This window comes from Malus sylvestris, chromosome 8, assembly GCF_916048215.2.
Source record: "Malus sylvestris chromosome 8, drMalSylv7.2, whole genome shotgun sequence".
NCBI classification, from domain to species: Eukaryota; Viridiplantae; Streptophyta; class Magnoliopsida; order Rosales; family Rosaceae; genus Malus; species Malus sylvestris.
The window spans coordinates 13,418,401-13,433,287 of record NC_062267.1 but is presented as its reverse complement, the minus strand read 5'-3'; the positions used below and the strand labels follow the sequence as shown (position 1 = coordinate 13,433,287).

At 42.7% G+C, this 14,887-nt stretch overlaps 1 long non-coding RNA gene and 1 pseudogene across 1 annotated transcript; one reads left to right on the top strand and one right to left on the bottom strand.

Annotated features, from left to right (window-relative positions):
* Window positions 1-684: 684 nt before the first annotated feature.
* On the bottom strand, window positions 685-3,084 carry LOC126631061 (uncharacterized). The gene is made up of 2 exons (XR_007626224.1): window positions 2,665-3,084; window positions 685-1,354 (listed from the first exon to the last, which is right to left on the bottom strand). It is a non-coding gene; the product is annotated as an uncharacterized LOC126631061 (long non-coding RNA).
* Window positions 3,085-7,489: 4,405 nt separating this feature from the next.
* LOC126631382 (probable carboxylesterase 2) lies at window positions 7,490-8,834 on the top strand (annotated as a pseudogene).
* The last annotated feature ends 6,053 nt before the right edge of the window (window positions 8,835-14,887 follow it).

Here is a 14,887-nt window from a genome sequence, read left to right as displayed (position 1 = left end):
GGAAGGACGGCCGCCACTCCTCGCCCTCACGTAGCTTCGCCAGTGCCTATAGCGTCTTCATTCAATTTATAGAGGGCGTAGAGGATTCGAGAAGGACAATGGGGTGGTAGATGGTGGCAGATGTTGATCTTATCTAGTCCACATCTTGCTCCTCTATGTCTGATGGGTGTGCATCTCTCTGTTCTTTTCATGTTCTTTTCATTTAATCGAATACATTCATTTATTCTTTTGGTCAGCTTTTATGGATCATCTAATTTTCATTCTATTTGAAGACCATTTAGTCATCTATATATATATATAATACAACTTTGCTCGCAACACTAAAGTGGAAGTGAGCAGGTGATGCTCATCCCCTATTGATTACCGTTAAATTAATTTGGTTTAATTGATTTAAGACACGAATCTCGAATTCTAACTAATCAAACGACAATCAACCGAGTGGGGGGTAGAATCATCCTCACTTTAGGGGGTGAGAAAAATGCAATAAAAAAACTGACAGTTCATTATAAGATGCTACAAATATCATAACCAGTGATTGTGTAACTAGTTCATAATAAAGAGCATGAGTTGTTCTAATTATGATATATGTACGGTGATATGATATTTTCATAGCCACCACACCATGCTTTTTGTATTTAAAAAGTAAGGAGTTTTTAATCCAAAAACATAAAGAATGCAAATACATAGCCACCAAACCATGCTTCTTTTTTATTTATTTTCTTTTGCCTTTATATCAATTTATACACAAGAAAAACAATATAAAATATAAAAGAAAATATAACAACCAAACTTTAGACCTTGTAAGGGCCTCCGTTTGAGTCTCGCACAGGGCCTCCAAAATCTCAGGACCGGCCCTAAGGGAGATATGCCACATGAATCGACAAAACATATTTAACTAAAGAAATTTTCTGCCATGAAGGGTAAAGCTGAAGTTCAAATATGGATACAAAAGAAATTGCAGGTCCCGGATGAGGAGTTCTCAAAGTGGAAATTTGCATTCTTGCCACTTGGTCGTCCAGAGTACCTGCAGGATTCTGATATTGTTTCCAGACGATTTCAGAGAAGAATCTTTTGCTGCATGGGAGAAGTACCTTGCGTTGGAGCACCAAGAACAGGCCAGGAATGCAGGCAAGGTAGATGAGAGTCCGGCTGTAGATATCACTTTTCTAAACCTCTCTGGGCCAGGCAGAGCTAATTCCACAAGTAGACACTGCCCATGTAACCTTAGAGACAGTAAGCAGAGAAATTGAAACGCAAAATATGATAACCTGGATGGCCCGGCTTTTCTAGCACTTGATCAAACTTTGAGAAGACTTTCTGCTGCTCAGTTTCAGTGGGAAGCAAGATAATTGCGCTGGAAAAAAAAATTTCAGCCAAATATATATGTTAGATAAATTGACATGAATAAATTCCCTTCATTATTTGGATTCATAAACATAGAAATTTAGAATTTCTGTGGGGAAAAAAAAATTTAGAATCTGGGACCTCCAATTTCCAAGTTTAAATTCCATGTAAATTTGGAATCTAAGAATTTAAAAATAACAAATTTCGTATTCAATTCCATTATTCTTTTAGTTTAACCAAACATGAAAATTCACAAATTCTAGAAAATAAAATTCCGTCATTTCAATTTTCGTCATTTTAAAATTCTTTAGTAATCTTAATTTCTTCATCCATGTATAGTGTGATATTTTTCTTTATTGCAATAATGTCATGCAAGCACAGTTTTCCTATCCAACAAAAAAGACACCGTTTTTCTATTTTGAGTAACGATGGCTTTAATAGGTTTGAGAAAAATGATACCTTTAGTAGGTTATTTTGTACTCCTTAACTTTGAAATACTTCACATATTGTATGAATAACAATGGAAGCAAATTTAGAAAATTAGAAGCAGGATTAGCTAAAGAAAACAACGGGTTTTGAGAAGCTTGTTATTAAAAAAAAGTTAAACTAAAAATTAAAAAAAAAGACTTCTAGAAGCATAATAAAATAAAATAAAAATTATATTCTTTAGTTTTTTTGTCAAACAGGCCAAAAATAACACAAACAAACAACTGAACATAATGGTCGATACCCTTAAAACATCATTGTAGACATCGAAATTTCAGTCCTTTACAATTGTCAGTTAAATTAGATCCAATAGAGACAAAAGGATCATCAAAATAGCAGATGCCTAAGCTTATAACTCCAGTTAGCAGGACAATCCGCCACACAATTCTTTGTTTTATGTTTCCTCTATGGCATGTTAATTAAAAAAAATGGCTTTTGTAAGCAAACAAATTAAATAATAATTCTAAAATCTAAATTAGCCAATTGTCATTGGATAGTAATTAGAATAAATATTACACATATTTTTTTATTTTTTTATTGGTTGAAAATGGGGCTAAGAACCCAAGAAAAAGTGAGCAATAACTTTAGGTCTAGACATCCCAAGCCAAGCCCATGCTTGCGTGTAAAACTATTCGAACAAAGAGGAGGATTGTTAAAATAATATCTTTCTAGGTCTAAAGCACAACTATTATTTGTCAAACTAGTATCAGGCACAAAATTTCTCTCTATCAAGCAAAAATAAAAGACCCAAATACCAAAACGATAGAGGGACACTAAACTAACGGAAAATGAACAAATCCTAAATCTAAAGGGTTGTTTAGCCAAGGACATTACCTCTGATAAATCATAGATTCGATTGTTGAATGTTGTCATATAATCTTTTCAACTTCAAGATCTTCGTCTTCATCTTCACCTTGGATTTCTGCAACCATGGATGATCCCTTAAACATCTTTACCAAACGCTGCACTCAAAAAAGCTAGAGCTCATGTTTGTCTACATAGCGTCTTTACCAAATTTATAGGAACAACAGAGGATTTGAGAAGGTCGCTAACTACGGTTAAGTGGTAGGTGTGTTGATCTTATCTAGTGCAGACAAGGTCGTGGTTGAGATTTCCAGAGCCTTGTTTAGAAATTATAACGTGGCAATTTTTTATACAATTTACAATAAATAACCTTTTCTTAAAATAATCTCACAAAAGCATACTAAACACGAAAAAAATTATCATATATTACTATCATACTTATAAAACCTACAAATTAAAAACCAACCCATTTCTTTTCTCTATGAAGTTGGCAAATGGGTTGTCTTTGTCCTTTTTTTGTCAACCCATTATCTCATATCATGTTAATTAACCCGTTAAGCTAAAGGATTATTGTAGACATCGAAATTTCGGTAAATAAATGTTGACCGATAAATCAAAGTTTCAACACTCATGTATTACATAAATTTTACACGTAGCGTGTGTCTAAACAAAAAATCGAAATAAGTTGGAAAAGTCATCAAACAGGACACGTGTCAACACCTGGCAGAAACGACTTATTTCATCTGGGATATTATATTCAAAATTAGGCCTTGGAAAATTCTATAAATACAAGCCCATTTCATTCATTTTGGGAAGAAGGAACCAATTCATATTACACCTTGAAGCTCTGAAGCTCTGAAGCTCTGAAACTCCGAAACTCTCAAGCATCCAGGTTCCCGAAGAATCAAGAAAGCCTTCTTCGTTCTTCGTTCATCGTTCTTCCAAGATCAAGCCCCGACGGCCCTTGAAGAAAGTGTTCTTCGTTCATCGTTCTTCCAAGATCAAGCCCCAACGGCCCTTTGGATCAACAATCATCCACCAATTCAAGATCAAGCCCCGACGGCCCTTGAAGAAAGTGTTCTTCGTTCTTCGTTCATCGTTCTTCCAAGATCAAGCCCCGACGGCCCTTGGATCAACCATCCACCAATTCAAGATCAAGCCCCGACGACCCTTGAAGAAAGCATCATCGTTCATCATTCGTTCATCCAAGATCAAGCCCCAACGGCCCTTTGGATCAACAACGTCGACAAATCCACACGTCCAACCGTTTCTTCAAGATCAAGCCCAAAAGCCCCTTTGAAGATCCGCTCAAATCCACCTTCAAGATCAAGTCCACGGCCCTTGAAGAACGTTCATCCTTAGATCAAGCCCAACGGTCCTTTGGATCAATCGCACATCCACAAATACACACCTTACGGAGATCGAATCAGAGGATCAAAATAGAGAGAGATTGTAAGCCAAAATCATCAAATACAAATATTTGTTTGTGCACGCTGTTCTTGTCTCTTTCGTTTCAGGAATTTTCCGTGTTCACAAATTGGCACGCCCAGTGGGACAATCTCTGCCTCTTATCTCTTTCTCCGTTCAAGAAATTCAAGCGCGCTTCCAAAATTAATGGCATCAAGGAAGGCTTAAACTGTTCCCGCAACCGGCGCAAAGAACAAAAGCGTCCTCGTCGCAACTGGTGTCACTTTGGGCATCACGACTCGAAGCATGGCAAGAGCTACTTCTGCCGCCTCTTTCACCTATGCATCAACTCTGCCAAGGGAAAAAAAACACCCAAGGCACGAGCCTTTGATCACCTTAGCCTCACTAAGGGCACCAAGGGGGGAAAGCCCAAGGAAATACTCCGAATTCATGCTCTCCGATGCCGATTCAAGCGACAGTTCAGCCATGCAAGTCATGACCATTGGAGCAACTTCAATCGATGAGCAGCTGGCTCAAATGAATGAAGCAATCACAAGGCTAACCCGAACTGTGGAAGAAAAAGACTTGCAAATTGCAGCACTAGTCAACCGACTGGAGGCGCAGGACGGCGATAAACCCGACCATCATGGGAAGAAAGAACGCAAAGCAGGAGTGGCCAATTCCTCGAAAGTCCGTGCAAGACCCAGAGGATGATCCACTAAAGGGAGGAGCTGGCGGAGACGAAGAATCCCCGGTGAAGAAAATCGATGGGAAGCCGGAGCAAGACCAAGCAGCGGCACTCATGGGATCTCTTTCTATCCAACAGCTGCAGGAGATGATCACCAACACCATCAAGGCACAGTACGAAGGGAGCTCACATACCTCCTTGTTCTACTCGAAGCCCTATTCCAAGAAGATCGATGCCCTAAGGATGCCAAGGGGTTATCAACCACCAAAGTTCATGCAGTTTGATGGAAAAGGAAACCCAAAGCAGCACGTTGCACATTTCGTCGAAACTTGCAACAACGCGGGGACGGAGGGAGACTACCTCGCCAAGCAGTTTGTGCGCTCGCTGAAAGGAAATGCCTTTGAGTGGTACACGGACCTAGAGCCTGAGTCCATCAACAACTGGGAGCAATTAGAGCGGGAATTCCTCAATCGCTTCTACAGCACCCGTTGCACTGTGAGCATGCTAGAGCTAACGAGCACAAAGCAGTGGAAGGACGAGCCAGTCATTGACTACATCAACAGATGGCGCACTCTAAGCCTCGACTGTAAAGACAGGCTCTCGGAAACCTCTTCAATCGAGATGTGCATCCAAGGCATGCAATGGGGTTTGCAATACATCCTTCAAGGCATTAAACCACGGACTTTCGAGGAATTGGCCACTCGCGCCCATGACATGGAGTTGAGCATCGCCCATCATGGGAAGAAAGAACCGATCGCCGACTACAAGAACGATAAAGTTCTTGAGACAAAGGTGGAGAAGGCTGCGTGGAAATCCACCAAGGAAGCAATGACAGTCAACACAGCTCCCGTCAAAATCCCTACACGAGGCAAGGCGATTCAAGCCGAAGGCTTTCGTGATCAAGAGATGCGTAGACGCACTTTGAAAGAGCTTGAGGAGAAGACTTATCCATTCCCCGACTCTGATGTGGTTGTCATGCTGGATGACCTGTTGGACAAGAAGGTGATCGGTTTGCCTGAGTGCAGACGGCCGGAAGAGATGAATCGTACCGACAGTCCAAGATACTGTAAATTCCACCGCTTCATCAGTCATCCGACAGAAAAATGCTTCGTGTTGAAAGATCTCATCATGAAGCTGGCTCAAAAAGGAATCATCGAGCTAGATCTTGACGATGTGGTGAAGTCAAACTATACCACCATCACTTATGGCTCTTTCGACACAAAGTTTTCACCTCAACCGCTGGGGGCATCCTCCAAGACAAGTAAAGTTGAAGGATGGACTCAAGTCACTCCTAAGAAATTGCACAAGAAGCATACATCTCCTCCACAAGTCCGCCAATCGGAAAGAGGGCAAAGCAGCTCTTGTCAACCTTCAAAGCAACGTGAACGTGTTGAAGATGATGAAACTTCGACACGAAGATCGTCCGTCCCCATCACAATGCGCGATTTCTTGCCCGAAGACTTCTTCAATCACTCGGTCAAGGCTCCTTGCTATGAAGATTGTGAGGAACGCCTCTCCAAAATTGCTTGACAAATTCACCAATGCTCCTTGTTCGCACGAGCCTAAACTGCACGAACCAAAGCTCATTGTCCGCACGAGCCTAAACTGTAGGACACGAGGCTCCTCACCTGCACGAGCCTAAACTGCAAACGACACCAACACTCCTTGCCTGCATGAGTTAAAACTGCAAACGGCACAAAAAGAAAATTCCAAAAAATATGTATGTATTTGAACTACGTTTTGACTTGATCTCTTTCTTTGGAAAGGTACGTAGACAGCTTGAATATTCAATTTCAAGTTCAGTCACATCAAAATAAAAAATAAAAAAATGTTTTATTAAATAGAGTCAATTTTATTACAAAAAAAAAAAAGAAAAAAAAAAAGATACAATTTCTTCAAAAGAAAAAAAAAAGGAAAATATATATATATACAAATCCCCGCCCTCATCGAAGCCCAAAGGCAGCTTCTCCTCCGTAGCCCAAAATCCACTTGGACCCAGCACTCCATTTTACAGACCTAGAAGCCCAGAGACCGGCTAGTTCTGCTGGCTGCCCAAGTGGCCCACTTGGCTCCTTCTTTTCCCCATGTCTTCAGCCTGATCTACATAGTCATCGACTCCTCCGATTCCAACCCAGCGAACCCAACTCCGGGCACGCTCCACCACGCCGTCATCTAAAACGAACCCCTCTGGATCATCTTCTCGGCCGACATGACCATTAAGCTCAAATACGAGCTCATTGTCAACAGCTTCAAGACCATCGACGGCCGCGGCGTCAACATCCACGTGCACCACTGCAAGCCCGCCCGCCACTGTTAACCACCGGTTCAGCTCAGCTCAATTGCGTTGAAGGTAAGACAGACCCTGTTTCTGATGCTGCCATTTTCTTACCTTCCAAACAGAACCCATATGAGAAATTGGGGCCAAATCTCAAATCTGATCCCTCAGAATTTTCAGTGGCGAAATCGAAATACAACCCAGGTGGGAAAAGGGGTTCAAAGGCGAAATTGAAAAGTGGTTCAGTCTCATCCCCTTCAAATTCCTCCAATTCCTCTCCGGAAAGTGCAATTTTCTCGCCACCAAGAACCCCTTCCCCTCGGGTGTCGAATCTCTGCTCATTCTTTGAGCTTCGGCGGCTCTGTCGCTTTCCCTGCTCATCGCCGATGTGGATCCGGCCTCCGCTCTCGTCACTCCGCCCTGGTCGCCCTGATCGTGCACCTTCCTCCATTTCACAGCTGCCGGATCCCATGCCCAATAAGCCCATGAAGAAGCCCAAGTCTCTATCTAGCAGCCCTTTCTCCTTCTTCCTCGGACGCCGAGGGCAAAGCCTGGGTACGGACCCAGATCAAACCCAGAATGCCGCCAATTCTCTCACTCCCAAGATCTGTCCTTTGGACCAGCTTCACCAACCTTTTCTGAATCTGGTTTCAACAAGGAAGACATCTGTTTCTCAATGGATGTTGTGGCCTTCACTGAATATTGCAGGTTTCTTTTCTTATGCTTTTCGATTTCGAAGAAGACGAGGTTGAATCAGGGATTGGAAAATTACAGAGGGAGACTCGAAGTAGAGACCCCAAGTCGAAGACATCATGGTCGGATGCTGCTGCTAAGAATTTGGCCGTGGTTCTCCGATTCGCGATCCCGGGACGTTCTGAAAGCTTGTCATCCACCTGCCGCCTGCCATCGGTTTCTGGAGTCTACGTCACCGTCGTCAAATATCTGCTGTTAGGAAAGGTGTCGGCAGTGATTTCACCGTTGACGACCTCCTCGACTTCTCTAATGAAGACCCCCTTCGACTGACGCAATCACTGGTGTCCAATCCAAGGACGTCACAATTCAACCCGAACCTGCCGTTTCTGCCCGTATCTTCCTTCCTAAGATCCAAGACCCGGCCCAAAAGCTCCTCGTTCTCCTCTACCTCCACGGCGGTGGGTTTATCTTCGAGTCTGCGTTCTCTCCTATTTTTCACAACTTCGTCGACCGATTGGCAGCTGAAGCCCACGCAATCGTACTGTCCGTCGAATATGGGTTGTTCGCGGATCACCCCGTACCGGCTTGCTATGAAGACTCATGGGCGGCGCTCAAATGGCTCGCGTCCCATGCTAGTGGGGATGGAACCGAGTCGTGGTTAAACAAGTACGCTGACTTTGACCGGTTATTTATAGGCGGGGACAGCGGTGGAGCAAATTTGTCGCACTATTTGGCTGTCCGGGTCGGGTCCATCGGGCAACCGGATTTGAAGATTGGTGGAGTTGTGTTGGTGCATCCGTTCTTTGGGGGCTTGGAGGAGGACGACCAAATGTTTCTGTACATATGTCCGGAGAACGGTGGGTTGGAGGATCGTAGGCTGAGGCCGCTCCCAGAGGATTTCAAAAGGCTAGCTTGCGAGAAGATGTTGATATTTTTCGCGGCGGGAGACCATCTGAGAGGGGCGGGCTAGCTGTACTATGAGGACCTGAAAAAAGAGTGAGTGGGGCGGGAGTGTCGACGCGGTGGAGCATGGTGAAGGACATGTGTTTCACTTGTTTAATTCGGACTGTGAGAATGCTGCGGACTTGGTGAAAAAAAAAAAAAAAAAAAATTGGATCCTTCATCAACCAAAAGTAGTTACCTTACTTTGCTGCCCATCCAACTTCCTCCATACTACCCCCTCGTCTTCATCTCTCGAGTCACGGCGGAACACTGCAAACAAGCTCATTCTTCCTCCGCGACGGCAGGCAGGCTATGCAACGGGTCTGCAGTGGCTGTGCTCGGTGGCAGTACAACGGGTGTACAGCGGTTGTGCTCTGTGGCTGTGATCAGTGGCAGTGCAATGGGTGTGTAATGGCTGTGCTCGGCAGGCAGTGCAATGGCTGTGCTCAGTGGTTGTGCTAAGTGACAGTAGTGGTGAAGCGTCTTCCTCTGCACCTCCGCCATGGCCGCCGCCTTTGAATGAGATTGACAAAACCAAAGTTTATCAATACACACCCAAAGACCTCCTCCGTCTTTTGCCTCGCAGCTGCCAACGACTTCAACAACCGCCGTCAAACGACTAGCCGGTCGTGAAGCTCGAAGCACCATCTTCTCCGTCCTCCTTGCTCCGCTCCCTGCAAATTCCTCTACCCATCACCTAAATTTATACAAAAAAATATATAATAAAAAAAGGGGATGGTGGAGCAAAGTGGTGTTGCCACCACGTGAAAAAAAAAAAAAAAAAAAAAAAAAAAAAAAAAAGGTGCATCAGGCACCATGTGCAAAGAAAAGAAAAAATAATAATATAATAATATATAAAAATGGGATGGTGGATCAAAGATGGGGAACAGCCCCATGGCAGATCAAAAGTTTCTGGTGGTGCATGGGCACTATGTGCAGAAAGAAAAAAAAAATTGTAAAAAAATGATGATGGAACTTGGCGCATCCAGCACCAAAAGAAAAAGAAAAAAAAATAAATAATAATAATAATAAATAAATAAATAAATAAATAATAAAATAATAAAAAAAAAATAAATAAAAACAAATGCATATAGAGAAATAGAAGGTCCATTTTATTTATTTTTCTGGAAATTTTACATAAATTTGCATTATACATAAATTAAAAAAAAAAATCAAATCAAATCAAATTTACAAGAAGGGATCTTCAAGGACGATCAGGTGCCGCCTCACCACTCGGCAGAGCTCCAGAAATAAGAGGCGCCGGAGGTTGACTGTTTGAAGCCACACCACTCGGCGGAACACCAGGAGGAGGAGGCACCGAAGGTTGATCATTAGAGGCTTCATTACGCGGAACAGCCCCAGAAGACGAAGGCAAATGCTGCTGGAACAAACCCACAAACCTCTGATGATCAAGTAAAATCTGACCATCAGATTCCTGCATCTGGTCAATCTTCCTCTTCATGTTTGTCGCATAGCTATGGGCGAGCTTATGCAACTGTATATTCTCCTGCTTGAGCCCTCTAATCTCTTGTTTGAGACTCATCACCTCAGCCGCTAATGATTCAACTTGACGGGTTCGAGCAAATAGACGTTGGGCCATATTAGACACAGAACCTGCACACTGCACACTGAGAGCCAGAGAATCCTTAACAGCCAACTCATCAGACCGTTTGGAAAGTAGTCTGTTATCTCTGGGAGTGACAAGGTTTCGAGCCACCACCGCAGCGGTCATATCATTCTTCACCACCGAATCCCCAACGGTAAGAGGACCAGTAGGGGATATGAAGGATGGGCGCCATATGTTGTCTAGAGAAGGCGGGACTACCTCTTCACCAAGGTTCAAGTCAAAACGACGATCGGAGGGGCCAGACATTTTCAAAAGTGTTGAAAGAAAGAAGAGATCGGACAAATCAAGATCTTAGAAGTTCAAGAAGGGAGTTTCTACAAGCGAAAATTCAAGTGTGCTTTGAAAAGAACTGCGTGCCTCTATAAAAATCAGCACTCGACGGGATTTCAGAGATCGAAGAGGTGAGCTCAGAGTTCGAAAATGCCGATTCAAAAATCGAAGAGGCAAGCTCAGAAATCGGAGAAGCATCTTGCTTTTCCAGACGCGTTAGCACCCGTCACAAGCAAGCTCAGCTTTGCGGAAATCACGGGCAATTTGTTAAAGCGCCAATCCCAGGTATCGAAGAGGCGCCAGTCTTTTTCAGCCTCGTCAGCACCCGTCACGTGCAAACTCAGCTTTGCGAAAATCACGGGCAATTTGTCGAAACGCCGATCCCAGATATCGAAGAGGCGCCAGTCTTTTTCAGCCTCGTCAACACCTATCACATGCACACTCAGCTTGACGAAAATTACGGACAATTTGTCGAAGATTTCTGATAAAGAAGAAAGCACGTGAAGCCATACTGATCAATCACGCATTGGTTACCGACACGAGTAAAAGAATAGTACCTCTACAAGTACTAAAGAAATTCCTATAACTGTCCACCTTCACCCTTCATAGCAAGGCAGACATATAGAACCTTTCTTCATCTCTGAGAATGCCTTCCCAACGAAGCCTCTCGGGTCACTCAGTGTTCCTTATTCCTTGGGGTACCTCTGCAAGCCAATGACTCCAAAGCAAAAGTATCTCATATCACCAGGGTAGAAAGCAAGAGTATCTCATATCATGCGTTCTCCCTGTCCTTTCCTTTGTCCTTGTTCTTACCTACAAAGACAAGGATAAAGAAAACAATATGCCGGAACCTCCACTCAAACTCGGGTAAGGAACTGACTGCTTGGAACCCTTCCCTGATTGCCTACTTAGCACTGTTCTCGAGTACTCGTCTCCCACTGCTGCTGTACTTCCAAAGAAGTTGCCACATCTGCCTGAAGAACGGATAAGGCAAGTGAAAATGATACCTTGCAGCATGTGAAGACAACGTGCAGAAGAAACAAGCAGAGAAGAATGCGGTCTGCAAAGTCAACTCAGCAGAAGGAGTCCGAACTGAGGAACTCGAGAAACTGCTACATCTGCCTGAAGAAACAAGCAGAGAAGAATGCAGCATGCACAGTCAACTCAGCAGAAGGAGTCTGAAATGAAGAACTCGAGAAGATGCCGCATCTGCCTGAGGAACAGTTAAAGGAAATGAAAATGATACCTTGAAGCATGGGGAGACAAGTGCAACAAAGCACGTGCTGAGTCATCCGCTACTTCTTCAAAATCAAAAGTATCTCATATCATCAGGTTTGTAATCACTCCGGGTAGAGGACTCGTTTTGACCCTCAAATTCTTGGGTCGACTTGCTAGGCGTTGTGGGCTGCATGTGCCGTTTCACCACCCTTGGATCAAATCCTTAAAGATCAAGTCACCAACTGGAAGAAGAACCCCTCAATCTTGAAGATCATACTGTTGACCAAACTGCTCAGGTGTGAATTAGAAAGATTGAACAAAGAAACAGGTTGTCACCTTTACCTCGTGCCTGCTCGCCATGTGTTCGAATCAACCTTCGAGATCGAGCCTCAAAGGCCCTTGAAGAAGCTTCCAGCCAAAGTTCAAGATCAAGCCTCAACAGCCCTTGAAGAAATCACAAATCCGATTCAAGATCAAGTGTCTACCACCCTTGAATCAAATCCAATTCAAGAATAAGCTGTGGAAAGTCAACAATTAGAGGAAACCAGAAAATCCTCCAACCCAGTTCAAGAATAAGCTGTGGAAAGTCAACAATTGGAGGAATCCAGAAAGTCCTCCAATCCAGTTCAAGATCAAAGCTGTGGAAAGTCAACAAATGCAACAAAATACGTGCCGATTCATCCACTACCAAAGCCAAAGATCATCTACCACATGAAGTTCCTTGTGGTCCAATTTCAACCTTCAAGATCAAGCCTCGACGGCCCTTGAAGAAATTTCAAACAAAAGTTCAAGAACAAGCCTCAACGGCCCTTGAAGAAAGCTCCAGCCCAATTCAAGATCAAGCCTCGATGGCCCTTGGATCGACATCTACAATAAGGGACTTCAAAACACATCTCCTACACATGACAAGCACATGTATACGACGCGCCTTGAAGTGGGGGCATTTGTAGACATCGAAATTTCGGTAAATAAATGTTGACCGATAAATCAAAGTTTCAACGCTCATGTATTACATAAATTTTACACGTAGCGTGTGTCTAAACAAAAAATCGAAATAAGTTGGAAAAGTCATCAAACATGACACGTGTCAACACCTGGCAGAAACGACTTATTTCATCTGGGATATTATATTCAAAATTAGGCCTTGGAAAATTCTATAAATACAAGCCCATTTCATTCATTTTGGGAAGAATGAACCAATTCATATTATACCTTGAAGCTCTGAAGCTCTGAAGCTCTGAAACTCCGAAGCTCTCAAGCATCCAGGTTCCCGAAGAATCAAGAAAGCCTTCTTCGTTCTTCGTTCATCGTTCTTCCAAGATCAAGCCCCGACGGCCCTTGAAGAAAGTGTTCTTCGTTCATCGTTCTTCCAAGATCAAGCCCCAACGGCCCTTTGGATCAACAATCATCCACCAATTCAAGATCAAGCCTCGACGGCCCTTGAAGAAAGTGTTCTTCATTCTTCGTTCATCGTTCTTCCAAGATCAAGCTCCGACGGCCCTTGGATCAACCATCCACCAATTCAAGATCAAGCCCCGACGACCCTTGAAGAAAGCACCATCGTTCATCATTCGTTCATCCAAGATCAAGCCCCAACGGCCCTTTGGATCAACAAAGTCGACAAATCCACACGTCCAACCGTTTCTTCAAGATCAAGCCCAAAAGCCCTTGGAGATCCGTTCATCACTGTTCTTCAAAGATCAAGCCCAAAAGCCCCTTTGAAGATCCGCTCAAATCCACCTTCAAGATCAAGTCCACGGCCCTTGAAGAACGTTCATCCTTAGATCAAGCCCAACGGCCCTTTGGATCAATCGCACATCCACAAATACACACCTTACGGAGATCGAATCAGAGGATCAAAATAGAGAGAGATTGTAACCCAAAATCATCAAATACAAATATTTGTTTGTGCACGTTGTTCTTGTCTCTTTCGTTTCAGGAATTTTCCGTGTTCACAATTATAAGTTTCAAACTCGAACTTGACACGCTAAAATATTTTGTTCATTGATGAGTTATGGTCATTAGAGCATCGATCTACCATAGTTTTGTTGTACTAGTTAGTGAATAGTGTAAAAAATTAAAATAGGTAGCCAATTTAACTTATCATCTCCAACAACAATATTAATTTAACAACTCAAGCTTTTTAATATTTAATAATTAATCATTTCAAAAAGAAAAAAAGTACAATTTCTCTTTGTTTTTTCCATCATCACTTTCTCTCTCACCTCTTTTATTCCTTTTTTTTCGTCAGACTCTTTTCGCCATTTATCGCTACACCAATTTCAAATCTCACTGACCACTCGAGGCCTTAGCCTTCCAAGACCTCATTGGCTCTGTCATCATCGTTGTGACTCCGTCACGATTTCGTCGTCCCAATCTAGGAAAGGACTATTCAATAAGTGAAGACAGCTTGTCCTTTCTAGATTGTTAGGGCTTGATTTTTCTGTAATTGTTGTTAAACTAGCCAAACAAACCCGTCTAGTGATGCACCTGAAGATGCACTTATATTTTCTGAAATCGGGTACTAGGCGGAATCTCCTGCAAATAAAAATTTAACTTTGCACATTAAACTAGTCAAATGAGCTAATCAACTAGTTACAAGTCAGTCAGTGATAAAAAGTGCAGTTGTAGGAGCAAAACCTAACTGGCCAATAGGTTCAACTAATCAGACTCTGCCCATATTAGTTTCATGACAATAATCCATATGCTTGAGTATCAATTCACTATGCAAACATCAATCACAAAGCAATTATGAATTAAAGCATGCTGGATTGACTAGTCAAGCTCACCAGTCAACTAAGTACAGATTCGCATCAGTCAAACAAACACAAATCTACAAATCAAACTTAGTTCACTACAAGTTATCCTAGTCAACAACAATTCAATTCATTGCTCATAATATGCAGTGTAAACTTTGAAATCAACTGAACTGACTAGTCAAACGTACTAGTCAACTGAGTACAGATTGCTAGGTGCCAACAAGCATATAAACCAAGCAAACTTATAAAGCTAAAACAAGACAGTGTGACCTTCAATTATGTTTTAGCCTTGATTCTTGAGTTATGTTTACTTGGTTAACAATGTTTCAATACTAGCAAACTCTACAACGTTTATCTCTAGCAATGGTTATTTG